Source organism: Poecilia reticulata, chromosome 13 (assembly GCF_904066995.2).
Source record: "Poecilia reticulata chromosome 13, P_reticulata-male-v2, whole genome shotgun sequence".
Lineage (NCBI taxonomy): Eukaryota > Metazoa > Chordata > Actinopteri > Cyprinodontiformes > Poeciliidae > Poecilia > Poecilia reticulata.
In genome coordinates, this window is record NC_088842.1 from 18,557,783 (window position 1) to 18,570,602 (window position 12,820).

The 12,820-nt window shown below is 38.9% G+C and overlaps 1 long non-coding RNA gene across 1 annotated transcript; it reads left to right on the forward strand.

Annotated features, from left to right (window-relative positions):
* The first annotated feature begins 362 nt into the window (after positions 1-362).
* Positions 363-9,723, forward strand: LOC108166805 (uncharacterized). The gene is made up of 3 exons (XR_001777198.2): positions 363-1,311; positions 1,893-1,994; positions 9,086-9,723. It is a non-coding gene; the product is annotated as an uncharacterized LOC108166805 (long non-coding RNA).
* The last annotated feature ends 3,097 nt before the right edge of the window (positions 9,724-12,820 follow it).

The following is a 12,820-nucleotide window of genomic DNA, read 5'->3' on the forward strand; positions in this document are numbered from 1 at the left end:
GTTATTGGCAGAATTATCCCAGTCACTTTTTTTTTTCCACTTTTCCATCAAAACATTGTTTATTTGTGTTTTTTTAAGCTATGAACTATATCCAAAGAAAGAAATTTAAAAAGTTTGGTCTCCCAAATAAGAACCAACTTCTTACCTTCGAAGCATCCTTGGAGGTTATCCTCATTTCCATTGAAAGCCAAGCTTTGAGGCAAAAATAAACAGAATTTTCTTTGTGTAAGAAAATAAAAACTGTGAAAATGCACAGACACTCTCTAAATATGATCAGTTACAGATTAAAAAAATCCTGACAGATTGCATCAGCAAAACGTGCCAAACACAACCTGGCAATGGCTGAGAAGAGGGAAGCAACAAAGTAAGAGCAGCCGTAAGAACACGTTACTCTGTCTCTACACTTCAAACTGTTCGATTCTGAAAACCTATCAATGTCTACAGCTTCACTAGCACGTCATGTATTTTGTATTTCAAGCAAAGATGAGCTGGTTACAATTCTAAGAACAAACAATCAAGATGGTGCCGGTTTCCAGCCTAACATTCAGTCTGCTGAGCAACAACAGTAAAGTTCCCCCTTGAGAACAAAATGAAATATTGCTTGAAATGTCACTTGATGGGGGTGATATTTTCCATTTCCCATACTGAATAACGTAATTACAGTGAGCTCCAATCAGCGGAAGAGCTGGAAAACTGGAGAGCTGACAGATTACCATCTGTTTGACAGAGGCAAGTCAACAACACCTCTATCTTCCCTCACATTTCCCCTGATGCCACAACAGTTTATCTGTTCATTACCAACTGATAGGAGATCGGGCCATGACAGCTAATTGCATCACCAGGATGTTTGTGGGAATGTGTGTGTTAATATGTCATCACCGCTAACAGTTTGGGCATGTGATTCTGAACGATTTGGTTTTTTTTTTTACAGTTTGTGTATTTTGTCGGGTTTTTTTTCCAGAGGAAGAAGAGCGAAGGATGGAATGAGCAGCACTGACAGCTGCTGCCAGGGCCTACCTGTAAAGCCCGAGTTAAAGCGTCTCCATTGTCCCTGCCTTTCCCCTCTCTTTTTATCTGCCTTCTTTCGTCCCTCGTTATATCGTTTCCCCACCTCCACCCTCCCCTTCGGTCACTTTCGTCACTGCTATCGTCACCTGAGGGTGTCTAAGTCCCACGATGCATTGCAATCCGTCTGTGTCACGGGCACGTGGTGGAACTGCAGTGACATCTACTGAGAGAGAAGAGGGAGAAGTGGAAGAAAAGGAGAAGAACTTGCAAATGGAGGAGAAAGAGGAGAAAGGGGGAGCAGAGGTAGAGGATGACTCTCTTCATTATTTAAATTAAGGACACATTTAATCAACTTAGTGCTTTAAAGTCAGCTTAAATGAGAGAATCTGAACCTTAACAGATTTATTTTGTGTTTCGTGCCCTTGTCAGGTATGGTGTGGAGACAGCTCTGTTAACAACACTTCTACCCAGATTTTTTATTCTGGTCAGGGAGCTCTGATGCATGCTGTCTGTGTATTTGTAATTACTGTCTTAGCCCCTGGCTGTCAAACACCATTACCTGAGGTCAAACCTAAATGGCAATTTTAACAGATTGTATATAGACAATAATCTATTATAGACAATAATTTAATTCCAGATGCATCCGACTACATTTAGAATATCACCGATGACACAATTTAGTTTGGTTTTTCACATTAAAGTGAAACCCGAGTATGGTGACATAGATTTCGAGCAACAAAATGCCTGTTAATTTTTATGATTATGGATTACTTCTAATGAAAACTCCCCAAAATATAATATTACATGGGGTTGTTAATGCATATTTTTATGTTATGGTCTTCACAATCATGAGGAAGACTATTGTTGTGGCAATTTTCCAACAGCTACCGGCAACATCCACGAGGAGGAAAGCACAGAAAATTGCAGCAAACACGAACTGTTCAGAATACTGTATCCGGGGATATTGACAGAACGTTGAACAGAAGGTAAAACTGTGGCAGTGAAAAGGTGCACAAGCAACACAAAGACTGAGGATTACAATGAAAATGCCCATTGGATTCACAGTATTGGATTCACAGTAATCACTCCTCTGACTCGCTCAGAGTCTTGAGTTGTTTTGGGGTTTGTTTTTCTGGGTTCCGAGATTGACTGACTTGTTATATGCTCTCCTTAGTTATTCTTCTTTTGATTAAGTCAGACTAGTTTGGTCTGGTCTCAGTTATTTTAGTTAGATTATAATAACATCTATTTATTTGTGTTCAGTTATTTTTTTCATTGGTTAGATTTAATTTCCCAGCTCCCATGTTTGTGTTTACTCCTCCTCACTCCCTTGTGCCACATTCTCTTTCTCTCTCTCTCTCTGCAGTCTCCCTTTCTCTCTCTCCCCTCACACCTGCAACCTGTTGGTTAATCAGTCCCGGTCCATTATTCCAGCATTCAACTTGCCATGTGAAATCGGTACACTTGACTATGAAATCTCAACTGCATGGAGTCCTGCCCCTCGTATGTGGGAGCTTTAACAGCGCCTGTTTCATTGTCTTAAATTGGCTAAAAAGAAAAAAAAGACTGCAGTGAGGATCAGTGCCCTAAAGTCCTCTCCTTAGATCAAAATAAATCTTGCTTTTAATTTGGAAAACCAGGTCTAAACCTGTATCAGAGTCTGGAGAAAGACGGGAGAGAATCTTGTGGTCCCAAGTGAAGATTTGTACACAAGCATGACTGACAGAGAGAAGATCTTCCTCCTGGCTCTGATGTTGATGGTGTGTTCCTCCTGATGATGATAGTGGGATCACAGGCAGGAGGCAGATGAGCTCAAGCTTTCACAGATTATCTGCTTCATATTATGCTGTCACACTATAGTAACATTTTTAAGAAATACGGGAAAAAATAAACAAACATTTGTATAAAAGTTACCTACTGAAGCTTTTTTGAAATAAGTAAACTTTGCAATTATATTCTAGGTGATTTCGATGTCCTGTCAAAACAAACAACAATGAGCTTGTGCAAAGACATAATGGTCTAGACTCACATAAAGCAAACAGTTGGCAAACCAGTTTACATTATATGAATGATATGAATAATTCAGCAGCTTGTTCACATGAACCACATGTTAAGGAGACTGTGAACTGGACTTTGCAGGTGTATGAGCAGGAGGCTGTAATAATAATCCAAAGATGATATGCATATGCAGATTCCGACTTACATAAAACTCAGAGGAATTCGCATTGCTTTTCTAAATGCATTAATTTTGTAAATAATTTGCAATGAAATAAAAAAACTTCAGAAGTGTTGTTCAAATAGAAAAAAACTGAATGTCTCAAAGAAACATGTTGTGCATTTCCAGAGGTAAAATGTGAATTTCTGACATTAAAACAGGAACATATTGTAGAAACAAACAGTAATTTTCTTATATGTAACAGAATGCAGTTGTTTGTCAAACTGAATAAAATCCAAACAAACTTCTTATTTTTACTATGCATGATTTGGCAAACAACCTCTTAAATAATTTATTTAAGTTCAGATTGTGTTTGCAGAAATGTGGTGCTAACAGTTTCACAGCTGCTACATTTGGCTTGACTGTCAGGGTGTAAAGGTCACAGTTTGGTAGGAGTTTGGAACCTAGCACTGTTTATGAATTACCTTATGGTACATCTGATACTGCTGTCAGGCACAAATAGATAGATAGATAGATAGATAGATAGATAGATAGATAGATAGATAGATAGATAGATAGATAGATAGATAGATAGATAGATAGATAGATAGATAGATAGATAGATAGATAGATAGATAGATAGATAGATAGATAGATAGATAGATAGATAGATAGATAGATAGAAAAAGCGAGATCAGATAAAGCGTAAGAAAAAAAAGTGAAAAGGTGGTCAGCCATTTTGTGACCACTGTGGTTGTAAAATCACCAAACCTTTTCTCCTTCTGTCTCTGGAAAGCCAAACTCTGTGCTCAGCTGCTTAAAAGGCAAAATGAATTACATCCTGTCTTTCATGATTACCATCTATTGCATTAGTTTGGTGTAGAGTTCCCTGCGTACGCACCCTCTACTGAAGTGTTCATCATTGTGGTTTATTTTATATTTAAGAATCCCCTTGAAAACGAGACGCTATATCTCAAGGGGTTATCCTTGACACAAATAAACAAACCAACATCATTGCTTATACTCACAGGTAATGCCTACACTGTGATGCTTTGTTACAAAAAATATTTATCTCACATAAAGAACACATTCAACTGATGCTTTTCAGACAGAATAAAATTTCTAAAACAAATCCTTTTTAGAATTTCAGCATCTGCAGAATTGTTTGTATTTGCCAACATTGGCGTGCCATACTATAACCACTTTATTAACTATTTCTGTCCTGAAGGGCTGGCTCATTTTACAAAGTGCCTGTGGTGGGTGTAGCCCCGTCTATGAAAGGCCACCGACACAAAGACACACGTCAAATAAAACTGTGTTCATTTTGATTGGTTGACAGGTTTTCAACGCTCACAGCAGAGACGGACAGCAATGTCAGAGGTGGAACACGAGAGAGAGAAGAGACAGAGAAGTTGAGTGATGCATGTTTCTGATGCAGAGAGAGGAGAAAGGGGGGGAAAAAAAAAAGTGATGACAGAAGTGAAGTAAACAAAAGCAATGGCAGCTGTAAAGGAGAAAATTGAAAATGAATGCTGACACATGGCACAGAGGAAGAAAAAAAAAAAGCCTGGGTTGGAAAGCAAAGGCAGGAATGACAAAACAGAGGCAAGAGATAAAACGGCTTGGACAGAGGAGAGTGTGAGGCACAGTGAGAAAGATGAAGGTGTTTGTTTAAGGTTCGCAACTGAGATAATAACAGAGCAGTGAAGGCCGCAAAGAGGACAGCAGGTATTAGAGCTAAATAACTCCATGTTACTTTGAGTGTGATGTTGAAATGATTAGAAGGTTCTGTATTTCAAGCATTACAGCAAAATAAAGGGGCGAAGGTAAAGAAAATTACAATAACAAGAAATGCTTCAAAAGAACAAACTGCAGGCATTACACACATTTTAGACAAACAACCAAAACTAACATTTTAATGTCTGATTTGTATAGGAATGCTACAGTAAATAGGGATATTTTCAGACTTATTTAAATGAGCCAAACGTTTTTGCATATTTGAGGTTTTCAGTCAGTTTGTTCCAAAGCAGAGGAACACAGAAACCTGTTTGTGTTTTTTTTTTGTTTTTGTTTGCTTGCATTGTGTGACCCTTATATGATTCAACTTCTTATGGACCAATAACACAATTTTAAGAGCTGTGGCTTTGTCAACGTCTTGTGAATTACTTTGAAGTTCTGACGTTTGGTCAGAAATTTGAAATGGATCATTTTACTGCGAGCGTAATTCTAGATGAGCTGCAGCTTCCAGTTTTTTTTTTTTTTTTACAGATACAATGCACAGACAATATTTAACCAACTAAAAATAAAAGCATGAGAATTTTTTTCTGTCCTGTTACTGGAAATCCTTTATTTTAGGTTTATAACTATTGAAATTTAGATATTAGTTTTAGTTAGCAACAGCTTGTGCACCAGGATGCTCTTTGGTTTTTAGTTTAAAGGAATACTTATCTGTACACCTTGCATTTTGGGACCAAAAACAATTACTTCTGTCTTTTTGGCATTATGCTAAAGGATATTTTGACCTATTTATGGGCACACATACTTAGTGACTGAAAGAATTTGGGGTCATGACTCCTATAGCTGTATGTCATAGTAAGATGTGTTGAAATACTCCTTTTTCTGAGCTTAGAGAAGCATTTAGATCAGTGGTCCTAAACTCCAGTCTTTAAGAGCCGGTGTCCTGCAGCCTTTAAATATCTCGCCGCTTTAGTATACCTGACTCCAAAATTAGCTCATTAGCGGAGCTCTGCAGAGCTTGACTGCACACGAGCGAAGTGGTTTCACCATTTGGTTCATGTGTAGGACAAGGGTCACATCTAAAGGTTGCATGACTCTAGCCCTCAAGGACTGCAGTCATTGTCTTTCAGTCCGTCTTATCTTTGATATATTTCTTTAGACTTAACATAACAAAGAGGTATTGTGGCAAGGTACAAGGAGCTAAAGGTCAAATGTGTTGTGTGAACACAGCGAAGTTTCATCCTGAATGATTCATAAGTCAGACTTAAGTGGCATAGTGAAAAGACACATAAAGAATGTTTGAAAGACTTTTAGGAAGGACTTTAAAAAAAATACAAAAAAAGTCTGGATTCTTAGAGGGAAAACAGAAAAAAAGGAGGGATGACTCAAGATTTTTGCACAGTAGCATAAATGTATCCCCAAATGCAGAGCACTGACAGACTCATTCATATCAAAGTTTAACCAAGTTCACTCTTGGCCATTTTGACCTCTAATTGATTTTTTTTCTCTCCTCGAAGAGATTATTCCTGAATGTAATAACTGAACCTTGAGATTGAAGATTACTGTATTTTAAATAACTAAAGAGGTCACCGCCATAAAAATTATGAATCCTGTACCCTCACAGCATGTAAATGTTATTAATCCCCAAAGTCTTGCCCCCCAGAGTGATTGAGGTGTTTACTGCTGTGCATATGTTTTATAAATCAGCAGGAGGATAGCACCTGCTTAGTGTCCCATTTTTCCGTATTAGGCTTGTCAGGGTGATAGAGCACATAGTAATAGATCAATATTCACCCTCATGCACACATACACACCACTCGAGCACTAAAACGCAGAGACCACACCTGCACACAGCTACACAGTGACGGGAATGCACATAAACATCAACAAACAGGCACATCTAAATGCATTTGCATGAGGGGTTCGTGCCTGTTAGCCCATTTCCCGGGTTATGAGATGATTAGCATCCCATTAACAAGAGTTTTCCTGCCCTGCACAGCCTCCCTTTATGCCATAGGTGCTCTGGGATGATGAAGCATTGTTATCAGGGGCCATGAATCATCCTCTTCCCCAAATTAAACATGTAACGTCATAAACACATTATGGCAAAGCTGCAGCTCAGGATGGATGTGTGGGCAGAGATGTATGTGAATGTGTATGTGTGTTTGACTGAGTGCCTAGTGTCCCAGTTAAGTGTAATAAAGTACAGGGCTAAAATAATGTGATGAGTTAAATGAGCAGACCATCCATGCATTTAAGTCCCTCAATACCCTCCACCCTCCATCTCCCCGTGTCTCTCGCCTCTTTCCCCTCCCTCGATATCCATGTACCTTTGTGTGTGTGTGTGTGTGGGGGGGAGAGGGGGTGCGCGCGTGAGTAGTGCGTATGGAGTTGGGCTCGGAGGTAATGTGATTCGACTGGAACGATTAATCTTGCTCAGGTGAGAGTGCAATGGGAGCAACAGGGAGGGCAACAGGGAGAGGGGAGATGGCCAGGAACGGTAGCTTGAAAGTAAGTCAGTAAAGAAAAAAGAAGGGAAGGGAGGGAAGCAGGTGACGTATGGCTGGTGATTTCTCCTGAATCGCCCTCTCTCGCCTTTTTTTCAGCGTTATCCAGTTGTTTCGTTTAATTCAGCTCCTTTTCTGTTACACCTCCTTCTCCAACGCTTGTAAATAGTTTCGAAGATTTGTGGAAAGACCTTCATGATGTATGGCACCCATCTCTGCTTTGGCAAGTCCTCTTAAACAATTTGTTGAGCGCTTTTTTGCTTTGCTGTTGTCTGCAGTGCCTTTTGTGCAAGTTTATACTCCACTACACCAGGGAATAGTTGTTTTTAATAGCCATGTCAGTGCTACATCGTAATTTCCAAGTGTCTCTTTGTGTTCGTGTGTTTGTTTGACTGGTCTGTACCACTGAGTCGACAACATTGTCACACCTTTGACAGAATGAGCAAGTTTCCGTTATCTGGATGCAATTCAGTCTTTTAAACTTCAATGATTTATTTAGCAAATCAAATTAAATTCACACCAAGACAGTCTAGTTATAGAGACAATTGGAAGTACAATGGGTTGCTAGGGAAGGAAAACTCAAGGTTCCCTACCTGCACCAGTTATCCTTGTGAACACCACACCATGTTGTGCCATGCTTTTATTATGGCCAAACAGATAAGTGTTTAGTTTTATTGTTTTCTTTTTCTTCACATTGTAGGCCTTCCTTTACTTACTGCCTGAATCCTTTATGCCTGAATAGGCTGCAACACTTTAATCTTTTCTTAATACAAAAGCATTGTAACTGTCCAACGAACCAAAATGTCAGAATCGCAAGCGTCCCTGTGGGACCTGAATGTAATAACTGTGAAAATAATGTAAACATATTCTGTGGAGGATATTAAAACAGTCTGTGCATTTGCTCACCGACATTCAACATATAGTATTGCAGCCTGCTAACAGGACTAAGAGACTTAAAATCAAAGTTACAGATTAAAGTGTGGTTTTATTTTAGAGCAGGTTTCTATTAGTATATTTAAGCACAAATAGGGCAATGTAAAAAAAGTTTTTTGAGGAAGAAAGAAAATGCTCAAAGAACCGTTGGCATTAGTGGTTGTAGTACAATGCTGGATGTGTGCTAATTTCTTAATTTGATTTCTCTCCTCAAATAGAGCAAGTAATTTGTTTAGGGGACCATGATTTGCCTAAATTAGCTGGTAAGCTCCTTGGCAGTGGTAATGTGGATAAACAGCGAACAGAAACTGGAGCCTAATCATAGTGTGTCTGTTGAACTTCTGCAGAGACACATACAAACACTCATTTTTTTCCCCTCCATCCAGTTTCTAAATTCCACCATAATCATCTAGTTTAAAATTACAGCCTAACAAGGATAAGAAGCTTGCCAGCTAAGTTGATAGCCATGTTTCTGTACAGACATCCTTCCATGAATGCTTCATTAACTTTTTTGGCTAAGCACTTTGCACAACTACAGTATCACTTTAACTGTGATAAAATAATGTGCTGGTGCTCAAAATTGTGCAGTTGAGAGAGAGACAGGGGGCCGTTGTGGCTCAGTTGGTACAGTATGCACACCATGTGTAGTCTGTGGTATTCAGAGCAGTTGTCCTGGGTATTATTCCCAGTCTCAGGCCATTTGCTGGTCTGAGTCTCTCTCTCTCTCTCTCTCCCCTATTTCTAGTCCACCCTATGCAGACGGGTCCTAGGTGAGGAACCAGACCAAGTGCAGCCCAAAGATCCCTTAAGATGAATACGACCACTGGAACAGTGGACGTACATGAGGTCCCACCCTGGAGCCAGGCCTGGGACCCGTTGGGGAGCCCCTTGGATAACTTATTTTCTCTGAATAAATGAAGATTAACAAAATGAGGCAAATGTTCTCCATCCCAAAACTAAGTCCTCCTTTTCTTTGTTTTCAAAAATTTTTTGAATAACGTATAATTTTCCTCCTACTTTTCAATTGCACACCACTTTGTGTTGGTCTGTCACATAAAATTCCAATGAAATATATTCATGTGTGTGGTTGCAATGGGATCAAATATGGAAACGTTCAGTGGGCATGGAAAAAGTTGACAGTAAGCAATTCTGGGTAACACATTATTTGAAGGGGTGTGCATAAGACTGACATGACACTGTTATTAACATGACATAACACCTAACATGAACATAAAGAAGTCTTCATGAATGTTTATGACAGTTGTCATGAAGTGACATTCAGTAAATAATGACACTTTTAATGAAATGCCAACTTTGCATTAAATTATCATAATTTACAAAATCATGATCCATCCAGAATAATCTAAATTCATGTTACTAATATGCGACCAGGGGTGAAAGTAGTTTAAAAATCTTGGGGGTACTATGACAGAAAAAAAAATAAAATAAAATAAAATATATATATATATATATATATATATATATATATATATATATATATATATATGTATTTGTTTGTTAAATACTTAATGAAACATATTTACCCTGTTTAATTTTTGATGTAAATGACTTATACTCACAAAGAATGAGTTTGTTCAAGTTTGTTGTTTATTGAAACTCCAACGGCTGTGATGCGCCACAGCAAAGATAAACAGAGTTAAAACAACCCGAACAGGTCATCAACTAAACCACTCGCACCTTTTTACTCTCCGTCTCTCTGTAATTAAAGCACACCCATTGCCATGGCAACCTCCTGCGCTCCGCAAGCTGACCAGAGATAACGTTAAAAACATAACATTCAGTGCGTTACGATATTAGGTTTTCAGGCTTTATATTTATTTTGCGATCATCAATAAGCCTCTCATGAACACAGCAGTGGTTGATTAGTTAATTTTAAACTCCTGCTCTGTTATTTTGGTAATGGAACCGAAACGCACAGAATTACGCAACACCTTGTTGAAACAGTAATCACTGAGATTATTATTGTTGTTGGGTCATTAATTTGAAAATGTTTTGTTGTTGTTCTTTCAGTTACAAATGTCTTAAGCGAGCCAGAGGAGGACGTGCTGCTCTCAGCCTCCTGGCTGCGTTCAGTTTGTCACCTAAAGCCGATATCAACTCAAAACCGTCCGCGATCCAAATATTGCACCGCTGCTCTAGTAAAGCACAAACAGTTCAGAAACAATATGAAATGGGAAAAAAGTTATTTATTAACTGATTAAGTCTGTTTTAGATTGTTCTTGAAAAATGAATCAGTCGCGGCTGCACAGTTTATCCCATTGATTTTTTACAGCAGACAGCTGCTCCCCTCTCTTGCAGGTACTGCGTACCCCCACTAAATCTTTTAGGGGTACGCAGTACCCTGCCGTACCCCCTTACTTTCACCCCTGCCTATGACTGCTGCTCGTGGGGAGAGACAATTCAGTAATCTAAAACTAATAGAAAAAAATTAAGCAATCTACTTGCATACTGCATGTGGACTGTTGCATGTAAAATAGATGAGCAGTAAATATTATGCTAGTATCAGTCTTGAATCAAAGAAAGCAAGTTGCAAGCCTTTAAAATTGTAACATTGTTTATGGGTCAAAAAAAGACTCGTGGTGGCTCAGGGGTTAAGCATAACCCACATATGGAGGCCTCAGTCCTCGACGTGGCCGTCGCCAGTTTGATTCCCGGCCTGGCGACCTTTGCAGGGGGGCCCAATCTAATATTTTGTCAGGAGGCCCAAAATTCTAGGCGACGCCTCTGGTTCCAGCTGTAGAAGCAGAAGAAGTGAAGTTAAAAGCTGAATGAAGCTTCATATCAGGCAAAGGAGTCTGAAAATAAAGAATCAAAAGAACTCTGTGAAAAAGAGGAGTTTTAAAGACGGCACTCATATTTCAGAGAAGCAATCAACTAACTGCAGTGCATTATGGGTAAAAGTGGCAGGCAAGTTTGTAGTTCCCATCTGATTGAACAATTCCAGCTCTTGGCAGGACTCAGAAGTGAGCATAAAAGCTGAACCAAGTTCCATGTCAGAAAAACTGAGTTATAAAATAAAAAAATAAACAAATGTGATGGAAAAAGGGACTCCATAATCAAAATTCCAATCTTCAGAATAATATACAAGCAATAATCCTGCATCCAGTTGAAGTCAGCTGAAGAAATAAAATAAAATATGACCATCCTTCTTATCCTTTTCAAAGAAAGTAAAGCAAGTAATTAAAATGTTCTGAAAATAAAATAAAATACTGACCTTTTATTTATTGGATGCCATTTTTATATTTTAGTTTATATAAACTTGCATTTTAGAACAATGCAAGAACATAAATGAACCATATATTTGTTTAAAACTGTATGTAAAGCTCAGTTTGATTAACCATCTGTAACAACAATAAAGAGATTTGGTAAAACACAATGGGCATCAAGGTAAGGTCAGTGTCTGGGAAAAAACAAGTTCTTGCAAGGAGGAGTCATAATGTTACCGCTTGGGAAATTCCTACCACACTTTCTCAAGAACTAAAACACGACAAAAACAATATAACAGCAGAACTAGCATGACCTAGATTAAACATATTTCACTATATATGCAAAAAAGAAAACCATATAAACATATTTTATAAAATGCATAAATATATGCAAGTATATGTCAATTATGACATCACTCTCTCCGTGATGTCATAATATCATTCTCTTGCTATGACATCATAAACAGTCTTAAGTACTTGAACTTTTTCCCAAGAGATCTTTCAGTGGAGCATTGAAGAAAGAGTGGCAACTTGTAAAACTTTTATGATGGAGAATCAAGAATTTATTGAAGAACTTGAGGAATTTTATATAAGGATTCAAAGAAGGAGGCTGCACAGTTTAAATGCAGAAGAATTATTGACTGAAATGGCGGAACTAATGGAGAAAATTAAAATATTTTATGATTTGGATGAGTCAGAAGAAAGTGAGATAATGGAGGCTGTAACGGAACATCTGAGGCCAGAAGTGAGGCAGCAGCAGAGTCCACCCTGGAGTATGTGGACTTTCTTGTCTGATTGTGGGGAGTCTTTTATGAGCAGCTTCAGTTTGGGCTTGGGTTTTGGCACAGCTGCAGGCATTGCTCTGGCTGTGTGTTACAAACTCTTTTCTTAAACACTGTTGTGAATATGGATGGCGCTTGCAGAACCTGGCTCTTGGGACGTGGAATGTCTCCCCTCTGGGTGACATTGGGAGAGGGGTTCCTGCCTCAAGTGGAGGAGTTTAAGTATCTGGAGATCTCGCTCACAAATGAGGGAAAATGGGAGCGGGAGATCGACAGGTGGATTGGGGCAGCGTCTGCTGTGAAGCAGGCACTGTACCAGTCTGTACTGGTGAAGAGAGAGCTGAGTCAAACAGCGAAGCTCTTGATTTACCAGTCGATCTTTGTTCCCACCTCATCTGCGGTCATGAGCTGTGGGTCATGACTGAAAGAACGAGGTCCCAGATACAAGCGGCCGAAATGAGTTTTCTCCGC